The sequence below is a fragment of the Danio rerio genome, chromosome 19 (genome assembly GCF_049306965.1).
Source record: "Danio rerio strain Tuebingen ecotype United States chromosome 19, GRCz12tu, whole genome shotgun sequence".
NCBI lineage: Eukaryota > Metazoa > Chordata > Actinopteri > Cypriniformes > Danionidae > Danio > Danio rerio.
The window spans coordinates 24061169-24084488 of NC_133194.1; the positions used below are offsets into that span (position 1 = coordinate 24061169).

Below are 23320 nucleotides of genomic sequence, written 5' to 3' on the forward strand. Positions count from 1 at the left end.
TTATACGTCAAATCTTCATGCATGTTTGTTTTTAAACAATATGATTAAAAACATGAATGTAAATATAAACTGAATCTGGATCTCTGTGCAGTTCATTTCATGATAGATCCAATATTCTGAATTGCAATATGTCATTTAAATTACCATGCACAAAAACCTCAGTTATCCGAAAAACCGAGACTAACTTTACTTCCACACGTGAGGTTACGCTAAAAAACAAGCAGCATTGTGCTTTTTTTGCTCCTTTGAAAATAAATCCCATTAGTCTACGCGACATCATACACTATTGTGCATCTCTTTTGTTTCATGCCATTCAGCTCGAATGAGATATAGATCATCTGAATCGCGATCACTGAATGGAAGGATTGTTAGCATGTAAATTCACCTCTTAAATTAGCACCTTTCATTGTGTAATCAAGTTCAGCTTCGTGCTGAAAAATAAGACTTTAAGGTTCTGAATCCTGTGTTGCTATAGAAATCTTTCTCTCTCTCTCTTTTTTCTCAGTACAATCCCTCTCCTCATCAGACGAAGAAAATACCTCACTTTGTTCTGTTGTGCTTTGCATTGTTGTTAGCCTTCCATTCAAACAAAGGAGACATTTTATGGTGCAAACGATCTATTCAGTGTTGCCTCCTCTCATAACTCCTCTCAGAAACAGCCTTTTATGCTGGAGAAACACCCTCGTATGTTAAACAGACAAAAAAAGAAGCCAAATCCCTTCTTCCAAGATGAAGGAAAAAAAAAGAAAGAAAAGAAACGCGCATTTAGCCGAGAGCTATTTTTCTCGTTTTGTCACAAGGGAGCGAGGGTTTACACGTGCCTCAACATGGCGGCCTTGACCGCGTATGAAGTAGGAGAAAAAGTGCTGACTTCATCTCCACTTTCCTTTTCTCTCGGTAGCCAGATAATCTCATCAGCACTGCTTCTCTTCAGCATCTGTTTCGGTTATGATGGCCACCTGTCCTGTTGTCCCTCGAGACAGCGAGATGGGACAGACAATTCACACATGTAGAATGCCAAAATATGGTGTTGGTGTTCACACTGAAATCTTTTGCTTTTTTCTTTGTGTGTGTGTGTTTATGAGTGTGCGTGTGTGTTGTTGTTGTTCTCAAGACATGTATATTCTTCACCTGTGGTCTGCAGGCAGGGTGTTTTATTGTTCGCAATATGTCTCGTTCGTTTATCTTTTTGGTTTAACTGTATTACATGGTGCGTTTTAGGATTGAAATAATTTCTCTTTTTTCTGCGCAGTCTGAGAGAGGGATCTAAAACAAACCAAAAAAGTTTTCTTCTGGATTGATAATTTTAGTTGTAGATAGTAATGAAATGTTCATCAAATTGTAGTTTCAAGTTGAGCTGAATCATGTAGTCAAGCTGTATTCTTTTTGTTGTGCATTATGGGCCTATATGAATCAAATGGTTTTATAAGTCACAACTTAATATTTTTTTCTATGTTATATCCACACAATTTATAAGTTAAGTTGCATTATCATGTGAGACAAAAGGAAAAGGCTGCATTTAATGTTGTTGTTTTTTAATAGTAGTTTAAAAAAACTTTTTATATAAAACGTGTCTGTATATACAGTAGAAGTAAAATTATTAGCCCTTCTTTGAATTTTTTTTTTTCTTTTTAAAATATTTTCAAAATGATGTTTTTACAGAGCAAGGACATTTTCACAGAATGTCTAATAATATTTTGACTTCTGGAGAAAGTCTCATTTGTTTTATTTTGGGCGAATGAAAGCAGTTTTTAATTTTTTTTTTAATAATCGTTTTAAGATCAAAATTATTAGCCCTTTTAAGCTATATATATATATATATATATATATATATATATATATATATATATATATATATATATATATATATATATATATTGATATTCTACAGAACAAACCATTGTTATACAATGACTTAACAAATTACCCTAACCTGCTTAGATAACCTTATTAAACTGGTTAAACCTTTAAATTTACTTTAAGCTGTATTGAAGTTGCTTGAAAAACATCTACTAAAATATTAGTTAATGTCACCATGACAAAGATAAAATAAATCAGTTATTAGAAGTAAGTTTTTAAAAATATTATGTTTTGAAATGTCTTAAAAAAATCTTCTCATCTTTAAACAGAAATCGGGGAAAAATTAAACAGCGGGGCTAATAATTCTGACTTTAACTCTATCGTCAACTCAGAATTATAGCGTTCTATCTGCATTCTAAATGATTTTAACACTTGCTTCGAATGTTATCTCTTAATTGAGTGGATATTATCAGTGTTAATCTGCAGGTAGGTATGGACCAGTTGGGGCCTTCTGCGCCTACTAGTGGGCTGTTATCATTCATCCACATGGTTAAGCAGTTAAACTAATAGAGAAGACTCCAGATCCACATCTGTTTTTACATTACTGTGATGCTTGGGTTTAGGGTTGGGGTAGGGGTAGACATTAATAAAATACAATACATGGGAAAAGTAATAAATAATATACATTTAAAAACATTACAATGTAAATAAGCTGTAATTTAATTAGAACTCAATTAGGGCAAAAATGTCAAGGTGACAATATATATACATATTCCACCCAAAGGAAAAATACCACTGACTAAACTAAACTAAACCAAACTCATAATATTTCATATGTCTTTATATTTTTGTTGCATTTTCATAAATAGATAATAGAGTACTTTGACAGTTTTTTATTCCTTTCAGTTATTCCTTGACAGTTAACTGTCATTATATACACTACAATGTTTTTTGCTGCTTGCTCGAACTACTTATTTAAAATGAGTTGAAACAACACAATTCTTGATATTTTGGGGATAACTTTACTGTTTTACGTTTAATCTACTTACAGTTATTGCATTAATTTAATTGATTTGTGTTGAGACAACATAAATTGTGTGAAACCCTGCATTCTTTACATATTAGTATGTTCAAATATGCAATATGTATGCTGAAATGTATGAATGTAACAGGAAGAAATGTGCAGGAAAATTTATTTTAGTGACGATATTGAATCAGAAGCCTATTGTGAGTCTCAAAAATCCAACCCAGGCTTATTCTGAAAACATACATCCACATACATTTTTGGAGACCAGGAAATATGTCCCAGGAGGTACTTTCATTTGCAGTTTTTTTTTTCGTGAATCCATGAGAGACAGCTGTGTACACTTTTTGAGATCTCAAATTTATCTCATAAGCGCCATTCACGCCTGCTGTTCTCGCATAATCAAACCAGAGGCCGCTGTTGACTGACTGAATAACTGACTGACTGACTGACCGATCGACTGACCCACCGTTTTCCTTACCTAAACCCAACCAATTGTATTGATTACATTAATTGACCCGCTCACCCACTTCCCTAAAATTTTCAAAAGCAATCCAGAAAAAGAAAAGCCCTCACCTAATTTTTACCACGTTTTCAGATTTTACCACATTCTCACCCTGCTATTTACTTGTTTATTTATTTATTTCTTTTTTTTTTTTGGCTTCTGTTTTTGTCCTGCTTTTTGGAACTATTCTTCACCGGACTCAAACCCCATCACCATGGTCAACTTCTCTCTGCATTTAAAGTCAGCCGACGTGCATGGTGAGCTAACTAGACAAACTGGTTACAGCGGGAAAGCTGTCCATGCTGAGGTAAGCGGTCAGCTGGTAACCACGAAAAGGAATGGCATCATACCACCCCGTAGCGTTCGTTTAATAAATTAAATGCAGCCATATGTACCTCTGGCTACATAATTCATGGTCTCCAGAAATGTATATAGGGCTACGTTTTTAAAATGAGCCTATGTTGAAACAATCTCAGTCCTTCCTCTAAACATAACAATTTCTTTAAATTATGTGTTGTGACAAGTGCAGTCACATTAATTTAAACGGAAAAAACACTTTACAAAAAACACTCAAAATTAATTAAATCTCAGTCATTTGAGCCATTTGAATCTCTTTGGCTCCAGACTTTCGGTCTTATTCACTTCTATTAGTTTTTAAACGTTAAAAACAGCTTGTTATGCTCCTTGATGTTGAAAATGATTTTATTCTGCTTTGTTTGTATAGTTATGGACACTCTTGTTTGTAGAGCAAGTAGTTTGGCAGTTTATTATTCCTAGTCATTTCTCCCATAGGCAACTGAATCGGAAGTTTTAATACAATTGCAAAAATGGGCACACTTCCACATTTTATAAAAAGGTCAATAAAACAGAATGGTGTGGGTTTTATGAATCTTTTATTTATATTTTAAAACTGACTTAATGTTTTTTAAACTTTAATCAAATAAGTAAATACATCTTAATAATTCTACATTTTTAAACTACATGATTTTACCTTATTCTCAAAAGCACATTCTCAGTGTGTTTAAACACACATGTAAAATGTCTAAATCGAATTGTCCTCCAGATACAGAGAGGAAATCAATTCCTGTCAGTCAGACTTCTCTCTTCCACTCTCTCTGTTTAGTAACTTCTTTAAATGCTGACAATCTTGTGAAGCTCAAGAAGGTGAAAATGGCAAACGATGTGAGACCAGCTGAATATTTCAAACCCATTCACAAGCATTCTCCAAATGCATTTGAAGCATTTCTTTTTTTATTTTAAACCTACTGACATTTCCCAGCACTGGTAATTAAAAAAACATTAGATAATGACCCAACAGTTCAATGCTCTTCTTATTTATTCAGAATAAATGAATAAACACATTTATTATTAAAAAGAGAAAGATACTTTATATGACCTTTTTACAGTTTGAACGCAAAATATATTTAAAAAAAAACAGATGGTTTTGAGCATTGCACAATGACTAAAAATTCACCCTTGAAATATTTGATTCTGATTGGTCGATCACAAAATTCTACAGTTGTGTGCTTTGCATAATGACCATTTAAACACTTATTCTGGGTTCAGATTACATGTAATCAGCCTGATTTTTACATAAAGTGCATATTATTTCATAAATATTTCATAACGGATGAAATTCTTTGAAACAGAATGTCCTGAATGAAACACTTCATGTGTATCTGTCTTGCGAACTCTCATTCAGCCTTTAAATAAAATGTATTATTATTATTATTATTATTATTATTATTATTCATTATTTTAGCTTTCATAAGGGTGTTTATGAATGCCCTTATTGTGCAATGTTGTGCTTTTGATTGGATTGGTTTAGTGATTTGGGGGCCCCGTTTTTCAGTTTTATAGACCCTGTGTAATGTTTATACTCAAACCAATCCATCTTTTTTAAACATTTTTCTCCACTATTTTCATAGCGGACTTGATGCCACTGGAAGTCTTTTATCCACTCTTGGACAAGTGTAAATGATGGATTAACATTCAGCACATGATCACTACAAAGATGTGCCATTATTTGTAACTTTAGGTAAATCTGTCAGTGTTATTTTCATTCTCTCATCTTCAGCGCTTCACATTTTCGCAGTTGTAGCTCCTGTCATCTGAAGGCAAAAGGTATTGACTGAGTGATTAACAGCTAATATTAACCAATTATTCGCGTTCAGTTCTAGAGCATTGTGAGCTTTTTACTTCAGGAAGTTCTCATAACAGCTGTTTTAGCCTGTTCCTGAGTGCTGCTTTTAGGTGTAAAGATGCATTCTGCATAAGTGTCTCTTAAATCCGCACACGCGGTGAGGATTTTGCAATGAAAACTATGAAAATGTGTGCACTACAGTGAACTCCAACCAAACTCTTGTGTTCTCCACCAGCTATGGGAAATGCCATTAGAACAACACAGATTACTGTGCCTATTCATGCCAAAGTCCCGCAGGAAAAAAGTGATTGACAGGTGGTTATTTGTTTGTAACTTTATTTATTTATGGATTGGTTATGGATAAAGCAAAGACCATGTGGGTCAGGTAGTGAAAACGGTAGGCTACAATTAATTAATTTGTTATGAATTAATTGATATTAAACAACAACCCCTACCCCCGCCTATGACAACGATGGCATCGTCCATCTCGATGTTTCACATTAGACATCGTACAATGCCTAATTGGTCAACATCGCCCAACCCTAGTACATATCATCATAAAAACAACACAGACAGACACACACATTGCTGTACATCACAATTTATATTGAAAAGTAAGATTACACAGAAAAACATTCCATTGAGCACATTTAGTTCACCTGCACAATAGTGTTGATTTATGAATGGTTATTCATTTGTTAATGTCAATGTTTCTGCCGGAGATCTAGTTTACATCGCTTTGCCATGTTACTTACACGCGAAAATGGTGTCTATGTGGTAAAAGACAAGTTGATGTCATAGCGTACAGTGTTACAGATAAAATGAGACCATAAACTGATAAAAAAGTCAAAAGTTATAGTTACTAAAAACTAACAAAGCAGTCAAGTCTTTTGACCTAAGCTGTCATTGCTATCGATCAATCATAGTAGTTACTTCCTACTTTCAATATTTTGACTGATGGAGAATTTAGTCAATGGTTGCGTGATTCATTCGACATATGAACTTCTATTGGTCGGTTCACAGCTTCTATTACTGTGTTATTGCACAAATTAACAGCTCTTCATATTTTGTGGTTCGTGTTTTTATTTCCCCGTTTATTGATGCTTTTTAATTGTATCATAGGACCTTAATCTTTCATCCATCAACTTTCAACCTTAAAAGTTCCAAAAAGTGACTTTTATTAAGATTTTTATAAAGATATTGTCTGGGTTGGTGTTTTTTTTTTTTTTTGTGTGTGTACAGAATTGTGTACTGAGGTCAGATTGCTTATGTTTAATGTGCCGGCAGTAGCATCGCACATAAGAATTAAACATATAAAGTACATACTGGGAGTTGGGTCCCAAATGACACTACACACAATGCACTTACAGGTATGCCCTCAACTATGTAAAAGTTTATTCTTGTCCAAATAGAACAATATATATATATATATATATATATATATATATATATATATATATATATATATATATATTCAGAGGTTTCAGTTTTTGCTATTCTTATTGTAGTTGAACAATTGTAATCAGCAGATATCCACAGCGTGCTACATGTATAGTGCATCCAAACTATTTAGCTAAAGAAATGTATCTTGTATAACAGTGAATCTAGCTTTCTGCAACTTCAAGGGAGTCGAAGCAAAATATGATGAAACTTGCTAGATAAATGAGGTACTTTTATGTTACACTATTTGCTATTAATAGTGCTCACTATTTATTCAGAGGTTACAAGCAATTGCTTTCCAAAATGTTTACTTTTTTAAAAATATCTGTTATGAGAGGGAAAAGCAACAAGCTTTGTCTCATCTCTGATTCTGATTAGCTGTCAGTTAGGCTAAAAAAAGAGTTATTTGATAACATTGGTTTTGGCTAGTTCAAGCTAGCCAGTAAAACAGAACGCAGTACATAAAATATTAATATTCTTTTAAAATTGTTTAATTTTATTATGGATTTTCTTTCTCCAGTTCCTAGAAACAGACCTTGACAGTTTCCTAGTCTTTCGTAGTTTTTGAACAGTTAAATGTGATTACTGATAAAATGACAACATAGGCTCATTCTGAAAACGTAGCCCTATACTGTACACATTTCTGGAAATCGTGAATTATGTAGCCTGAAGTACGTACAACTGCATTTCATCTTTAAAATGAATGCTACAGGGTGGTATGATTCTTTTCACTCTTACCAGTTAACCGCTTACCTCCGTATGGACGGCTTTACCACTGTTACTAGTTTTAAGAGTTTACACATAGCTTGTGATTTATAAAAAGCTTGTTTGGCATACTGTCCAGGGATAGAGTCCTGAGTTCAAGGGCTCCACGAGTCCAGGGCTCCCTCCCTTTTGCGGGTGAGGGGTCAACTGGGTCAATCATGAGCACATGCTCCTCTTGAAATTAGTCTAATATTAAACTTCACTTCTCCAGTAGCTCGACATGTACATTGGTGGACTTGAAAAGTAGAGAGGAATTGACCATGATTAGGGGGTTTGAGTCCAGAAATGAACGGTTCCAGAAAGCAGGTAAGACAAAAACAGAAGCCAAAAAAAATGAAATAAACAAGTAAATAACAAGGTGAGAATGTGGTAAAATCTGAAAACATGGTAAAAAACAGACGAGGGCTTTTGTTTTTTCTGGATTGCTAAAAACCATTGGTTGGGTTTAGGGAAGTGCATGGGCAAGCGGGTCAATCAGTTCTTTTGAAAACAGTATCGGTTGGGTTTAGGGAAGAACGAGGGCGGGTCAGTCGGTCAGTCATTCAGTCATTTGACAGCGACCTCTGGTGGATTTATGCCAGAAAATCAGGCACGAATGCCACTCATGAAAGAAATTTGAGATCTCAAAAAGCGTACACAGCGGCCTCTGGTGAATTTGTGAAAACAAAAACTGCAAAAAAAAAAAAAAAAACAAGTAAATGTATATAGCAATATGTTTTCAGTATGAGCCAGGGTTGTAAATTAATCAGTTTAATTTAGACTGATGTGCCAATGTGTTCAAAATTCAAATATTTTTAGTTGTAATTGTAAAAAAATATATAAATTAATAAATTGCTCACCAAATAATCTAACAGTTGTGTAAGATGTATTTTCAACAATAGAAAAAAATGTTTTTATTATTATAACATTATATATATAACACAGCAAGAAGGTCGCTGGTTCGAGTCTCAGCTGGGTCAGTTGGCGTTTCTGTGCGGAGTTTGTATATTCTTCCTGTGTTTGCGTGGTTTTCCTCCGGGTGCTCTGGTTTTCCCCACAGTCCAAAGACATGCGGTACAGGCGAACTGAATAAACTTAATTGGCCATAGTGTATGAGTGTGAATGACTGTGTATGGATGTTTCCCAGTACTTGGTTGCAGCTGGAAGGGCATCAGCTGTGTTAAACATATGCTGGATAAGTTGTTCAGTTCACTGTGGCGACCCCTGATGAATAAAGGGACTAAGCTAAAGGAAAATGAATGAATGAACATTATCCTTTTTACCTATCATTGCTAAATATTTACAACAGTTTTACAATCGGCCTTCGAGAGTGGCACTTCCCAGCCTTGAAGTTTCACTCGATCGCCTTACATTTCAAAACACTGTTTAAAATCAGCAATTATCTATTATTTCTTCCTTTATCTGGTTTTGTTAGTCTATCATCGCAGCGGCTCGTACACCTGCTTTTCCCCCATTGTTACCGATGGGTCGTGTGCTATCATTCGGCAACAATAGCTGCCTTTTAACTCACCGAAATAGCTTGGGAGTGACACATTAACACAGGTGTTCCTCTCACAGGCTAAGTGCTCCACGAGGTGAAAGGCCTTTAAGTACCTGTTGATAGGTGACAGGGAGGGACATGTTAATAAATACTGTTAGGCTGCGGAGAAGGGCCTGGTGTAATCGTGTGCAGTAAGTCAGATTGCTGTCTGGCTCTTCGGCAACAGTAAAGAGTTAATGACACGCTGTGCCAACCGAACGCCTCCTCTGCCTCGCCTCTCTATTGTAAAGGCCCCGCGCAACACAAAGCTGAGGAGAGGGATGAGCGGAGAGAGGCGGCGTGCCTGCCGATGAACAGGAAATGAAACAAAGAGAGGATGGCCTGATAGCAGTGATTATTACCCAAAATATCATATAAAGATGGCAGTGAGCGCGAGGGGGAGGACTAGCGTGCCGCCCACTTAGCCTCACATAATGAAAACGTGCAAGGTGCGAACATGGGCCTGAATCATGTGTGTATGTGTGTGTGTGTGTGTGTGTGTGTGTGTGTGTGTGTGTGTGTCTGTGTGTGTGTGTGTGTGTGTGTGTGAAAGAGATTGAGGGGGCGGGTGGGATAAATGCTAGGAATGCAAGTGTATTTTTTCGTGAATCCGCCAGAATATCAAGGTTACCAGAATTCATTTGTCCTTTTGCCATGCTTCGGGTTTACCCTGGAGACATGGACCATGGGTGACCCTTTTAAAAATGTAGTTAATCTGGATGTGAAATGCAGACCAAATTATATATATGTACAGTTAAAGTCAGAATTATTAGCCCCCTTGTTTTTTGTTCCTTTTTTTAAATGATGTTTAACAGAGCAAGGACATTTTCACAGTATGTCTGATAATATTTTTCTTCTGGAGAAACTCTTATATGTTTTATTTCGGCTAGAATAAAAGCAGTTTTTTTTTTTTTAACCATTTTAAGGTCAAAATTATTAACCCTTTAAATGCCACTTCAAGCTGTATAAAAATGGCCTTGAAAATATATAGTAAAATATAATTTACTGTCATCATGGTAAAGGTAAAATACATCAGTTATTAGAGATGAGTTATTAAAACTATTATGTTTAGAAATGTGTAAAAAAAAAAATTGTCTCACCGTTTAACAGAAATTGGGGAAAATATAAACAGGGGGGAAATAATTCAGGGAGATTAATAATTCTGACTTCAACTGTGTAAATATGCAACAGTTTTGTTAGGTTCTTGAATCTGATTGGCTGATAGCTGTGCAATATTCTGCCAGTAACAGCACTGGTCCAGCCTCTTAACCGTTCACCCTTTTGTATTACTCCACCCACATACAGCAACAAGCAGAGCAAACTCTACAGTTTGACAAATATTGCTGCTTTTCCCCACCTGGAATTTGCCAAAAGGCATCTGAAGGACTCTCAGAATATAGGAAATGTATGAGTTTAGAAGCTGGAAATGAACCAGCATTTAGTCTCTGATGAGACTTAAATTCAACTCTTTGGAGTGAATGCCATACGTTACATTTGTAGAAAAACAGGCACCGCTCATCACCAGGCTAATACCATCCGTACAGTCACAGTCAGCATGGTGGCAGCATCATGCTTTGGGTATGTTTTTCAGCAGCAGGAACTGGAAGACTAGTCAGGATAGAGAGAAAGATGAATGCAGCAATGTACAGAGACATCCTGAATGAAAACCTGCTTCAGAGTGCTGTTGACCTCAGACTGGGGTGACGGTTCATCTTTCAGCAGGACAATCACCCAAAACACACCGCCAGAATATCAATGGAATGGCTTCACAACAACTCGGTGAATGTCCTTAAATGGCCCAGCTAGAACCCAGATCTAAATCCTATTAAACATGTCTGGAGAGATCTGAAAAGGGCCGTACATTGGCCCTTCCCATCCAACCTGATAGAGCTTGAGAGGTACTGCAAAGAGAAATGGGCAAAAATTATACGTATAATTATAAGTATAATTGACGTCAATTGAAATTATTTATACAGTGCATCCAGAAAGTATTCATAGCGCTTCACTTTTTCAACATTTTTTATGTTACAGCCTTATTCCAAAATGGATTACATTAATGTATGTCCTCAAAATTCTACACATCATAAAACATAATGACAATGTGAAAAAAAAAGACTTTTTGAAATTGTTTCAAATTTATTAAAAATATATATATTTTAATAAAATGACATTAATGTGTTTATACGATTTTTCAGATTTTTTATTTTTAACAAATTTGCAACAATTGGCTGTAACATAAAAAATGTTGAAAAAGTGAAGCGATATGAATACTTCCCGGATGCACTGTATAAATCATTTCAATTTACGTCAATTATACTGACTTTAAACATTGAGTAATATTTTGTATAACTTAAATATAGTTGAAACCTGGTTAGTTTAAAATGACTTTAAGCATCATAAAAACAAGAAATCCTATTCATCTTTACAGAGACCTGTTGTGTGCTTGAGTTGCATGATTGAAGAAAGATTTTCAATGTGATTTATTCATGGATATGTTTTTCAGTTTAAGTCTCCACTTAAAATCAACCAGAATTACTCAAATTCAAAAATATTGGACCGTTGCTGCAGATTTTATTTTGTTGTTAATCTGGCTGTGAAATGCACACATTATTAAAAGGCACTTTGCTGTGTTTAAATGAAGTTGAATCAATTTAACTATACACGTTATTCCAACTTATTTTATCTTAGCATTTAAACTGATTTACATTTATTAAATTAAAAAATATAGCTGAAACCTGATTAACAGTAAAACAAACAAAAAAAGCTGATGTTGCCATAATCTTTCGATACTGTCATCTATTTTTATTTTTTATAATATATAGTGACTTCACTTGCTGTAGTTTGAATGAAGGAGCTGGTCAGTCTGATTCTGATTCATAGATTTTCAGATTAACTCTCCATTAACTTCTTTAAGAAATAGTTCCCCCAAAAAATGAAAATGTACCCACACTCAATTTGTTCCATATTTTTAGGAGTTTCTTTTTTGAGTAATTTTTATTTATTTTTGTATTATTATTATTATTATTATTATTATTATTAATGCTGGAAACCTGTAACCCCTCACTTTTATAGAAAAAGAAAATACTGTGAATGTCAATGGTTAAATGTTTCCAGCATTTTTTTCTAAATATCTTTGTTTGTGTTTAACAGAAGAAAGGAACTCAAACAGGTTTGTGACAAGTGAAGGATGAGTAAATGATGATAGATTTCAATTTTGGGTATCTGATTAACATTTTATTGATAAAATGTACAATTTGTACAAATTGAAACATTGAAAATGTGATCATTATTATCTGTTGTCTGCTAAAAACAAATTCCTATTCTTTAAGATCTATGATTTAAGGAATCATGAATGTACAGTTGAATCCAATTGTAAAATCATCAGCCCCCCCCCCCCCCCCCCCCAGAATAAATAGCCCCCTGTTTATTTTTCCCCAATTTCTGTTTAATAGAATTTTTTCAACACATTTCTAAACATATTAGTTTTAATAACTCATTTCTAAAAACTGATTTATTTTATCTTTGTCATGATGACAGTAAATAATATTTTTCTAGATATTTTTCAAGACACTTCTATTCAGCTTAAATAGACCTTTAATGGCTTAACTAGGTTAATAAGGTTAACTAGGCAGGTTAGGATAATTAGGCAAGTTATTGTATAATGATGGTGTGTTCTGTAGACTATCAAAAAATAGCTTAAAGGGGCTAATAATTTTAACATTAAAATAGCTTTAAACATATTAAAAACTGCTTTTATTCTAGCCTAAATAAAACAAATAAAGCTTTCTCCAGAAGAAAAAATATTATCAGACACACTTTTAGGAAATATTTAAAAAAGAAAAATAATTCAAAAGGGAGCTAATGATTCTGATTTCAACTGTATAAAAATAGACTGAAATATGCTTGAAAATTGTGATTTTGGCAACAATCGGTGCTTAAAAATATTAAAGTTGATTGTCCCATAACTTTACTAAATTTAAATATAACCATTCAAGGTGTGAATGTAGTTGTGTGTGTGCAAGTGTGTTCTTGTGAATGAGAGCAATGGGGCAGGTGGAATAAATGCTAGGAATGCAAGTGTATTTTTCGTGAATCCGCCACAATATCAAGGTTACCAGAATTCATTTGTCCCTTTGCCATTCTTCTGGTTTACCCTGGAGACATGGACCACGGGTGCACCTTTTAAAAATGTAGTTAATCTGGAAGTGAAACGTACACTGACTTGCTGTGCCCTTGTAATGTGTTGCTCGAATGAAGGAGTCGATCAATCTGCTTTTGATTCATGGACATATTTTTCAGATTAACTCTCTGCTGCCATTAGAGTCCCCGGGACAAGTTACGGCGTAGCATTTCCTGTTTATGGTGTTATTACCATGAATTAACAGCTCTCGCTCTTCCGAACAAATGAAATCCAGAGTAAGCTGACTTTAAATCGATAGTTTTCATCTGAAGTTGGGTCGAGCTGAAACAGTGCCACAGTCAATAAGCAATGTGGATAAATCTTCAGATTACGAGTCGGACATGTGTGAGCTGTGACCTTATTTAAGCTTAAGTAAACATGAGGTCTTATGCATATTTCTAATACTTTTGAGTTTAATTGGACGAGTAGCACCTGCGACTGCGCACTTTGTATTAATATGCCAAGTTACTATGTTGCTTGGCAACTCTGAAGAGCCAACAGTGAATAACTTGAAGGAAAAATAGTTTATTAATGGGGTTTGCCATAGGCAAAGTCCATTCTTACTATTGTGGTTTATTATTCTTCTTCCTTCTTCTTCTTCTTCTTCTTCTTCTTCTTCCGTACACTTTTTCGGCGCGTAACTAGTCCCGCAGCTTTCGTCCCAGACCCTTGAAAGTGGGCTCAAATCGTGCGGCTTTATCGGGAATGGTGTGCTATGACTTTTGTAAGGGGTGGGTGGTTTTGGGGCCCCGCAGGGGCCCCAAAACCACCCCCCAAAACGCATTGACTTAACATTACGCCCAACTTTGACAGATTATAGCGCCAAGTGTGAAATTCATAGAAATATGGGATTCACATCATCTGTAGGGGGTTGCAGCCTAAGCGAGAACATACCCCGCAAGGGGGTATAAGTTGCACCCCTGGGGCTCTAGGACGTCCCAAAGTGCTCCCATTGACTTACATTGGCCCATTGACTCCCATTCATTTTCTAGACACTCGTAGATACTATTCCCGGAAATCGCCGTAGCGCCAACAGTGAATATCGTAGAGACATGGGATTCGCGACATCTCGAAAGGGTTATAGGAGGCTTCAAACCACACCCCGAAAGGCGGTAAATGTTGTACCCCTGGGGAGCTAGGACGTCCCAAAGTCTCCATTGACTTTACATGGAGCCGAACTTTAACCAATCACTGCGTCCATTGTGAATTTCATAGAAATATGGGATTCACAACATCTGTAGGGGGTTGCAGCCTAAGTGAGAACATACCCCGAAAGGGGGTATAGGTCGCACCCCTGGGGCTCTAGGACGTCCCAAAGTGGTCCCCATTGACTTTACATTGCCCATTGATTCCCATTCATTACATTGACTCCCATTATAAATGTCATATGTCAATCACAGTACATGGCAGTGTCATACTGACTTGGGGGTTGTCTTATTTGACTTAGGCAACCAATCAGCATCTCAATATGATATTTGACCTCACAAGCCACGCCCCCCCAAACCACTTAAAGACCCTTAATAACTGCCCCATTGACTTAACATGGGGTGGGACGTCCCATTGCACATCCCATTGACTTCCATTATAAATGTCACACATCAATAACATTACATAGCAGTATCGTACAGACATGGGGGTGGGCTCATTTGACTCAGGCAACCAATCAGCATCACTCTATGATAATGAAGCTCACAAGCCACGCCCCCAAATTGATCCCATTGACTTCTATTATTATAAGGCTAGATGCATATCTTTGCATTGCAGTGTCATATAGGCTTAGGGGTTGGCTCATTGGACTCAGACAACCAATGAGCATCTCAATATGGTAATGAAGCTCACAAGCCACGCCCCCAAACTGGTCCCATAGACTGCCATTGTAACTGGTCTACATGCATATCTTTGCTTAGCAGTGTCCTATTGACTTGGGGGTTGGCTCATCTGACTAAGACAACCAATGAGCATCTCAATATGATAATGAAGCTCACAAGCCACGCCCCCAAACTGGTCCCATAGACTGCCATTAAAATAGGCCTAGATGCATATCTTTGCATAGCAGTATCATAGAGACATGGGGGTTGGTTTATTTGACTTGGACAGCCAACCACATTCAAGTTCACTCTGTAACCTCGCCCATAGCAACAAAACAGAGTACCCTAGCAACCATTCATCAACAGCTATATCTCGGCATCAGAACATCGTAGAGACTTGGGGATTGGCTCGTTTGACTCATGCTAGCAAACGGAACTTCCTATATGCTACACATGCTAGCAGTGACTAGCTACATGCTAATATTGACTAGCCAAGTACTGTAACTTGCTAGAAATGCTCACTAAGTATAAATATTTCATCAGGCATGTATGTGAGGCTTGCCTAGTAACCACCCAAGGTACCCTAGCAACTGCCTAGCAACCACCCAAATTACCCTAGTAACCGCCTAGCAACCACCTAGCAACCGCCTAGTAACGCCTTAGTAAGGGCCTAGCGACCACTCAGGACACCCTAGCAACCGCCTAGCAACGCCTTAGCAACCACTTAGAATACCCTAGCAACCACCTAGCAACACCTTAGCAACCACTTAGGACACCTTAGCAACCGCCTAGCAACACCTTAGCAACCACCTAGCAACCACTTAGGACACCCTAGCAACCGCCTAGCAACGCCTTAGCAACCACCTAGCAACACCTTAGCAACCACTTAGAAAACACTTAGGACACCTTAGCAACCGCCTAGCAACGCCTTAGCAACCACTTAGAATACCCTAGCAACCACCTAGCAACACCTTAGCAACCACCTAGCAACCACTTAGGACACCTTAGCAACCGCCTAGCAACACCTTAGCAACCACCTAGCAACCACTCAGAACACCCTAGCAACCGCCTAGCAACCACCTAGCAACCACTCAGAACCCCCTAGCAACCGCCTAGCAACACCTTAGCAACCACTTAGCAACCACTCAGAACACCCTAGCAACCACCTAGCAACCACTCAGGACACCCTAGCAACCGCCTAGCAACATCTTAGCAACCACCATTTCTTACCTTTCCAGTGCTATTGCCCAGTTTAGTACCATTTTGTACCCCATCGATTTGCCACGCAAACCCCATTCACATTTCCTTTAGGAAATGTACAATTCTAGTTCTGATTATTATTCATAAACTACATATTGTGAAGTTTTATTACTATTATTGGTTATATGATGGCATATTATTTGCATCCTGATTTGGTTAATAATAATGAAGTTTTTCAATATCAGCTTCAGTTTTTTTTATTTTATTTTTTTTATAAAATAATATGATTAGATTGTAATTAAAAGATAATATTAAGTAGTATTTATCAGTTACATTTTCTTCCAGATTTGGTTAATACCGATTAATTTGTTTTAGTATATCAGCTGCTTTAAGACATTTGCAGTCACTTTATGTGTTTTTTTTTTTCTTTAATAGAGACTATGCATTCACAAATTGAACTACATATTGTGAAGTATAATTACTATTATTGGTTTTATAATAACATACTGGATTTTCATCCTGGTTTGGTTGACACTAATGGTTTTATTTTCTAGTATATCAGCTTCTTGAAGTCATTTTCAGTCACTTTCTGTGATTTTTTTTTTTTTTTATAAAATATTATGATTAGATTATAATTAGAATATAATATTAAGAAGTATTTATCAATTAGTTAAAGCTGACAAATTTGTTGTAGTATATCAGCTTCTTCATAGGTTATGTATTCATCAATTAAACAACATATTGTGAAGTATTATGACTATTATTGGTTATATGATGGGATATTAGATTTGCATCCAGATTTTGGTTATTCATTCATTTATTTTCTTTTCGGATTAGTCCCTTTATTAATTTAGGGTCGCCACAGCGCAATGAACCGCCAGCTAATCCAGCACGTTTTTACACAGCGGATGCCCCTCCTGCCGCAACCATTCACTGGGAAACATCCATACACTCTAATCCACTACGGACAATTTAGCTTACCCAATTCACCTCTACCACGTCTTTTGGACGTGTGGGGACAACCGGAGCACCTGGAGGAAACATGCAAACTCCACGCAGAAATGCTAACTGACCCAGCCAAGGCTTGAACCAGCAACTTTCTTGCTGTAAGGGGACAGCAATACCTATTGTGCCACTGCATTACGCCCCCGATTTGGTTAATACTGATGAATTTGTTCTAGTCAGCTTCTTCAAGACATCTCCAGTCACTTTATGTGTTTTTTTTTTTCTTTAATATAATCTGTGTATTTGTAAGTTGAACTACATATTGTGAAGTATTATTACTATTATTGATTGGTTCAAGCCTCGGCTGGGTTATTTGGCATTTCTGTGTGGAGTTTTCATATTCTCCCTGCGTTTGCGAGGGTTTCGTCCGGGTGCTTCGGTTTCCTCCACAGTCCAAAGATTTGCGCTACAGGTGAATTGGGTAGGATAAATTGTCCATAGTGTATGAGTGTGAATGAGTGAGTATGGATGTTTCCCAGAGATGGGTTGCAGCTAGAGGGGCATCCGCTGCGTAAAACACAAGCTGGATAAGTTGGCGGTTCATTCCTCGGTGGCGACCCCTGATTAATAAAGGGATTTAGTAAAAAAAAAATGAATGAATGAATGAATGAATAAATGAATGATTGATTTTATGTAGGCATATTAGATTTTCATCTCGATTCAGTTCAAACTAATGAATTTGTTCTAGTATATCAAGACATTTTTAGTCACTTTCTGTTTTTTTATTTAATGTATGTGTTCATAAATTGAACTACGTATTGAAAGGTATAATAATAATAATAATAATAATAATAATAATAATAATAATAATCATCATCATCATCATCATCATCATTATTATTATTATTGATTTTATGTAGGCATATTGTATTTTTATCCCGATTTGGTTAATATTGATGAATGTGTTCTAGCATTTCAGCTTCTTCAAAACATTTCCAGTCAAAATGTATTATTATTATTGTAGCATATTATTATAGTAGTATATAAGCTTCCTCGAGACATTTTTGATTTCTGTGTATATTTTTAAATATAAGATATGTATTTATAAATTGAACTACTTATTAAGGATTATTAATCAATTGCATGTTTATCCTGATTTGGTTAACACTGATGACTTTATGCCACTGTATATCAGCTTCTTTGGGACTTTTCCAGTCATGTTTTGTGTGTGTGTGTGTGCTTTCTTTTTAATATATGTACTTTATTTTGAATTAGACAAAATGGTAAATGAATCAAGCAGAGTGATTTGTAAATAATTGAAAAACAAATGGCTCAAAAAGAATGATTTGGTCACAAGTCAAGCATTTTGGCTAGCTTAACAATGACATGATCTAGCCAGTAAAACAGAATGCAGAGCATAATTAGGAAAAAAAAAAAGTTATTCATTATGGATGGATGTTTTTCCATACCTGGAAAAATGCCTTGACAATTCCATGGCCTTTCCAGGATTTCCGATCAAGTCATTCTTGTTTACTGGAAAATATATTTTATCAGTTTGATTTATTTATTTATTTATTTATTTATTTTATATATATACAAATGCGTTATTATTATTTTAATTATATTTTATTATTGTTCATTTTTAATGCTCATCAATAGAAATGTCTACACAATAATATATTTCATGGCAGAGCAAATTTAGAAAAACAAAAAGGATGGATTTGGCTTCCATTGCTGGAAAACCACTTATAGACCTTGGCTCAGAAAATTCACAGCTATTTGTAATAAAATTTCATTTTGATTCAGTTTGATTTGGTCAACCTATTGTAACAAACCAATTCAAACCAACCAATCATATAAAATATTTAAATATATATATATATATTACTATTTAAATACATAACATATCTGGTCCCATTTTGTATTAAGTTGCCTTAACTACTATGTACTTACATAAAATATAAATACAATGTACTTAATTTGTTAATATTTTATCGCATAACACTTCTAGTGCTATTGAGGTGGGATATGGGCAAGATTAGGGAAAGGTTTGGGCGTGTGGGTAAGTTTAAGGGTGGGTTTATGTGAAAGGGATGGTCAACAGTGTTATTATGAATGTAATTGCAAAAAATAATAATACTTACATATATAATTACATGGATGCATTTAATCAAGAATGTATTCACACAATTAGCACATTGTAACAAATTATTAATGTTAGTGTAAGTACATATTAGTTAAGGCCACTTAATATAAAGTGGGACCAATGATGATACACACACACACACACACACACACACACACACACACACACACACACACACACACACACACACACACACACACGCGCACAGTTGAAGTCAGAATTATTATTCCCCCCTTTGATTTTCTTTTTAAATTTTCCAAAATAATGTTTAAGCAAGGAAATTTCCCAGTATATCTGATAATATTTTTTCTTCTGGAGAAAGTCTTATTTAATTTATTTACACTAGAATAAAAGCAGTTTTCATTTTTTTAAACACCTTTTAAAGGTCAAAACTATTAGCCCCTTTAAGCTGTATATATATATTTTTTCTCAATAGTCTACAGAACAAACCATTGTAATACAATAACTTGCCTAATTACCCGAACCTGCCTAGTTAACTTAATTAACCCAGTTAAGCCTTTAAATGTCACTTTAAGCTGTACTGAAGTGTCTTAAAATATATATAATAAAATATTATTTATCAATGCAAAGATAAAATAAATCAGTTATTAGAAATGAGTTATGAAAATTATTATGTTAAGAAATGTGTTGAATTTTTTTTAATCTCTATTAAACAAGAATTGTGGAAAAAATAAACAGTGGGGCGAATAATTCTGACTTTAACTGTATTTGTACTCAAGGCCAGGAAAGCACCATTTCTTAAAGTTTCCATGACATTTCCAGGTTTTCCATGACTGCAAGTTGAGGAATGACTGACAAAAAAAGTTCTATGCCTTCAATTTTACCTATGACATTTCTAAAATTGAAACCTGAAAACTTCAATTGCAACATGAGTGTGAACTCCCTCTTTTACCTGCCGTCTGTTCCCGCAGTCTGACCTCCTTGTATAAGGTGTTCTATTATCTTTTAAAACGATGGGCAGATTCTATTTCCTGTCCATCAATCAGCCACTTAAAATGTACTATGCTTGAGATTATGACGAGCAAATTACACATACAAGAGCTCTCAGCTTCAAAATGGTTATGAGAGTCGTTAAGAGTGTAATTAACCTTGTGTTAAGTGGCATTTACTAATGATTAATGTGCAGTATTATAAAGGCAGATTGTTTCCTAAAATGAATACCTCGAACATAGCCAGTTTAAGGCTAATTGATCCAGACATCAATAACCCGATGTGGGATCAATTACAGTGCCTATTATCAGAGCGACAGGAGAACGGCCCAGCTTTTAGTTGACACAAATGGCTTACTTACCAAGTGATATACATTTATTGTGCCATATTTGCTGACAATACATTGCGCCGAGGCTACAGTTTTTGCTAAAAACTGAGCTATGTATTGGGAGAGTTGGCTATACCGAAATACCTCAGTGTCTTGGAGAGTCGTCGCGTCGAATCTTGATGAAAAGAGGCATGTGAGGACTCTGTCTCTCTCTCCTTGTTTTTCGTCCGCTCCGCTGACCCGCTGTTAAGCCCTGTATTTGTGTAGCTTCTGCTATGTGTGAGGCCTCTGCCCCTCTGTCCCTTTCTTTCTCTCGTCCTCTCTGTCTCCCCCTTTTGCTCGCTCTGGGTTTACATGAGTCCCGTGCGTGTGTGTTTGTGTGTGTGTGTGAGGCCCTGGCCTCTCAGTCTGCCTTTCACTGAGCAAGATGCCTGTCATTCTAATCAGCCGGCTGCCCATCTCTTCTACCACCAGCTGGCTGAGTCAACAAGAGAGAGGGCGAGTGTCTGAGTTGACTGGGCTGCCAAAGAACATATGCCCCTGTAACGGTATCTACTCCCTGAGCCCTGAGCGCTGGAACTCACGGTCTTCTCTAGCTGGCAGGGCCGTCTATGATCCGTGTCTGTTAAACCCATGTCTGACTGACACTGCCAGTGAGCTGGGTCCTGACACGCTGACGCTCAGCCGATCTGACACGCCGCCGCTGGATTCCTCCATCCGCTGTGGTGAAGAAGCATGGGCTGGGAGGTAAAGGGGGGGCTAGGATGGCATAGACAGTCAGATTTTAGACAAATAAAGAAGATACGACAAGCTTGGATGGTCAAAATGACATCCTACAAACTCAAATGTAAAAATTAAGCTCCTTTTGAGGTGACAACAAATTAAAATTAAAAGTAGGCTAAATGGGATGGTTCACTCGAATTGAAAATTCAGTCATCATTTATAGGTATTTATTTTCTATCTGCTATGGGTGTGAGGTTTTCAGCTTTCTTCAAAATATCTTATTTTGTGTTCAACACAAGAAAGAAACTCAAAGATGTATAATCATTCAAGGGTGAATAGGCCTAAAAACTTGGAAACATTAAGCCATTTTTAAACAGTGCAACAAAAGACACAAGTAAAAAGAAATAAAACAACTCACCTGTGCTTTTTTGTAAACTGTGAAGCGAATCCTGACCTCTCTGAGAAGAAATTTCTAGAGGCAGTTTTGACTGAAACAACCTCCAGCCCTCAAATAAGCCGCTTCAGGGCTCTCTGCTTACCGTAGCGCGCCATCTCCTGGTTGCCTTCCTAACTGTCAATAAGACGTTGGTGGTTATTTTGAGGAAATATCAAATACTACAAAAAATATTTTAGGTTTGCTGACTTAAATATTTAAATACAAAACGTTTAGCTGTTGTCAAGTTTCAAGATATGCAGTTCAAAAGGCTAGCCTGCTTGAAAAGTTTCTTGGTAAGTCGAAACTATGTTTCTTATGACATTATAAATTTCATATCCCTTTACTTAAAACCTATTTGGGGCTGGAAAATGTTTTAAGAAGTTCGAGCGTCATGTTTGTTTCATAAACTTCAGCTTAGCAATATAATGTACGTCATTTAGGGAGCGTTTAATCCGCTGAAGACAACCGTGTAAAAACTCTAGCGCAATGATGGTAGTTATATAGCCGTAGGTTCAGTTCACCTTCATAAAGTCACTCTTGGCTCATTAAAGGTTCTCCCATTAACAATAATCCTTCAGCATTTGGCTTAAGGTATTTGGGCAAAGGAGAAGCACGCAAATGCTCCGCTTTGTCGACTTTACGGCAACACTGGAATACATTAAACTCCTGCGCCCTTCTCCATAACTGTTTCCCGCTGTGAGTAATTAGCATTTCTGGGGTGAAAGATTCCAGCATGATTGTCAAGTGTATTACAAAAGACTCAAATTACTCAGGTTTCGTTTTTACCCCCCTTCTTCTTCTTTTTTTTTTTTTTTTTTTTTGCGGGTATTTATCTAAGGACTGACAAAGTCTGCTTCTGTTCCTTGTAAACGAGAAGTGGAGTGAGAATAAAATCTTGGATTTATGACAATTTTGAGAGAATGCATATAGAAAAATGCATTTATGGGATGAGAATTAAATATTAGACACCTTTACATGAACATTCCGTTAAGGGAATACATTAATATATGACGCACCAGTAATTTTGAGCAATAAAATGCTAATAATAATAATAATAATAATAATAATAATAATAATAATCGTAATAATAATAATAATGTGAAAATCAAACTATTGCTGTTTGTTTTGCTGTTTCATCCCATAAATTGGACATAAATTGCATAAGAAAGAAAGAAAGAAAGAAAGAAAGAAAGAAAGAAAATACTTGAGTTTGATACAAGAGTTTCTGTATTGGGCAGGTCATATATTTTTAGAATGATTGCAGCTGTACTTGTATTTATATGTATTTATTGTTTATGTTCTATAGTGAAAATTGCATTGTTGTTTTTTTGACAGTAGTGTGTTGTACTGTGTATAATTTTTAACAGTAAAATGGATATGTTTTAACGAAATATTTTTAACAGAAAT

The 23320-nt window shown here is 35.9% G+C and overlaps 1 long non-coding RNA gene across 1 annotated transcript in view; it reads right to left on the reverse strand.

The window, feature by feature from the left end:
• Positions 1-21982, reverse strand: part of LOC141379072 (uncharacterized) — a 51600-nt gene extending 29618 nt beyond the window's left edge. Inside the window, exons 1-2 of the long non-coding RNA XR_012395040.1 lie at positions 21896-21982; positions 20899-21513 (exon numbers count right to left, since the gene is read on the reverse strand). This is a non-coding gene — a long non-coding RNA (uncharacterized lncRNA). The remainder of the gene's footprint in view (positions 1-20898; positions 21514-21895) is intronic.
• Positions 21983-23320: the final 1338 nt, after the last annotated feature.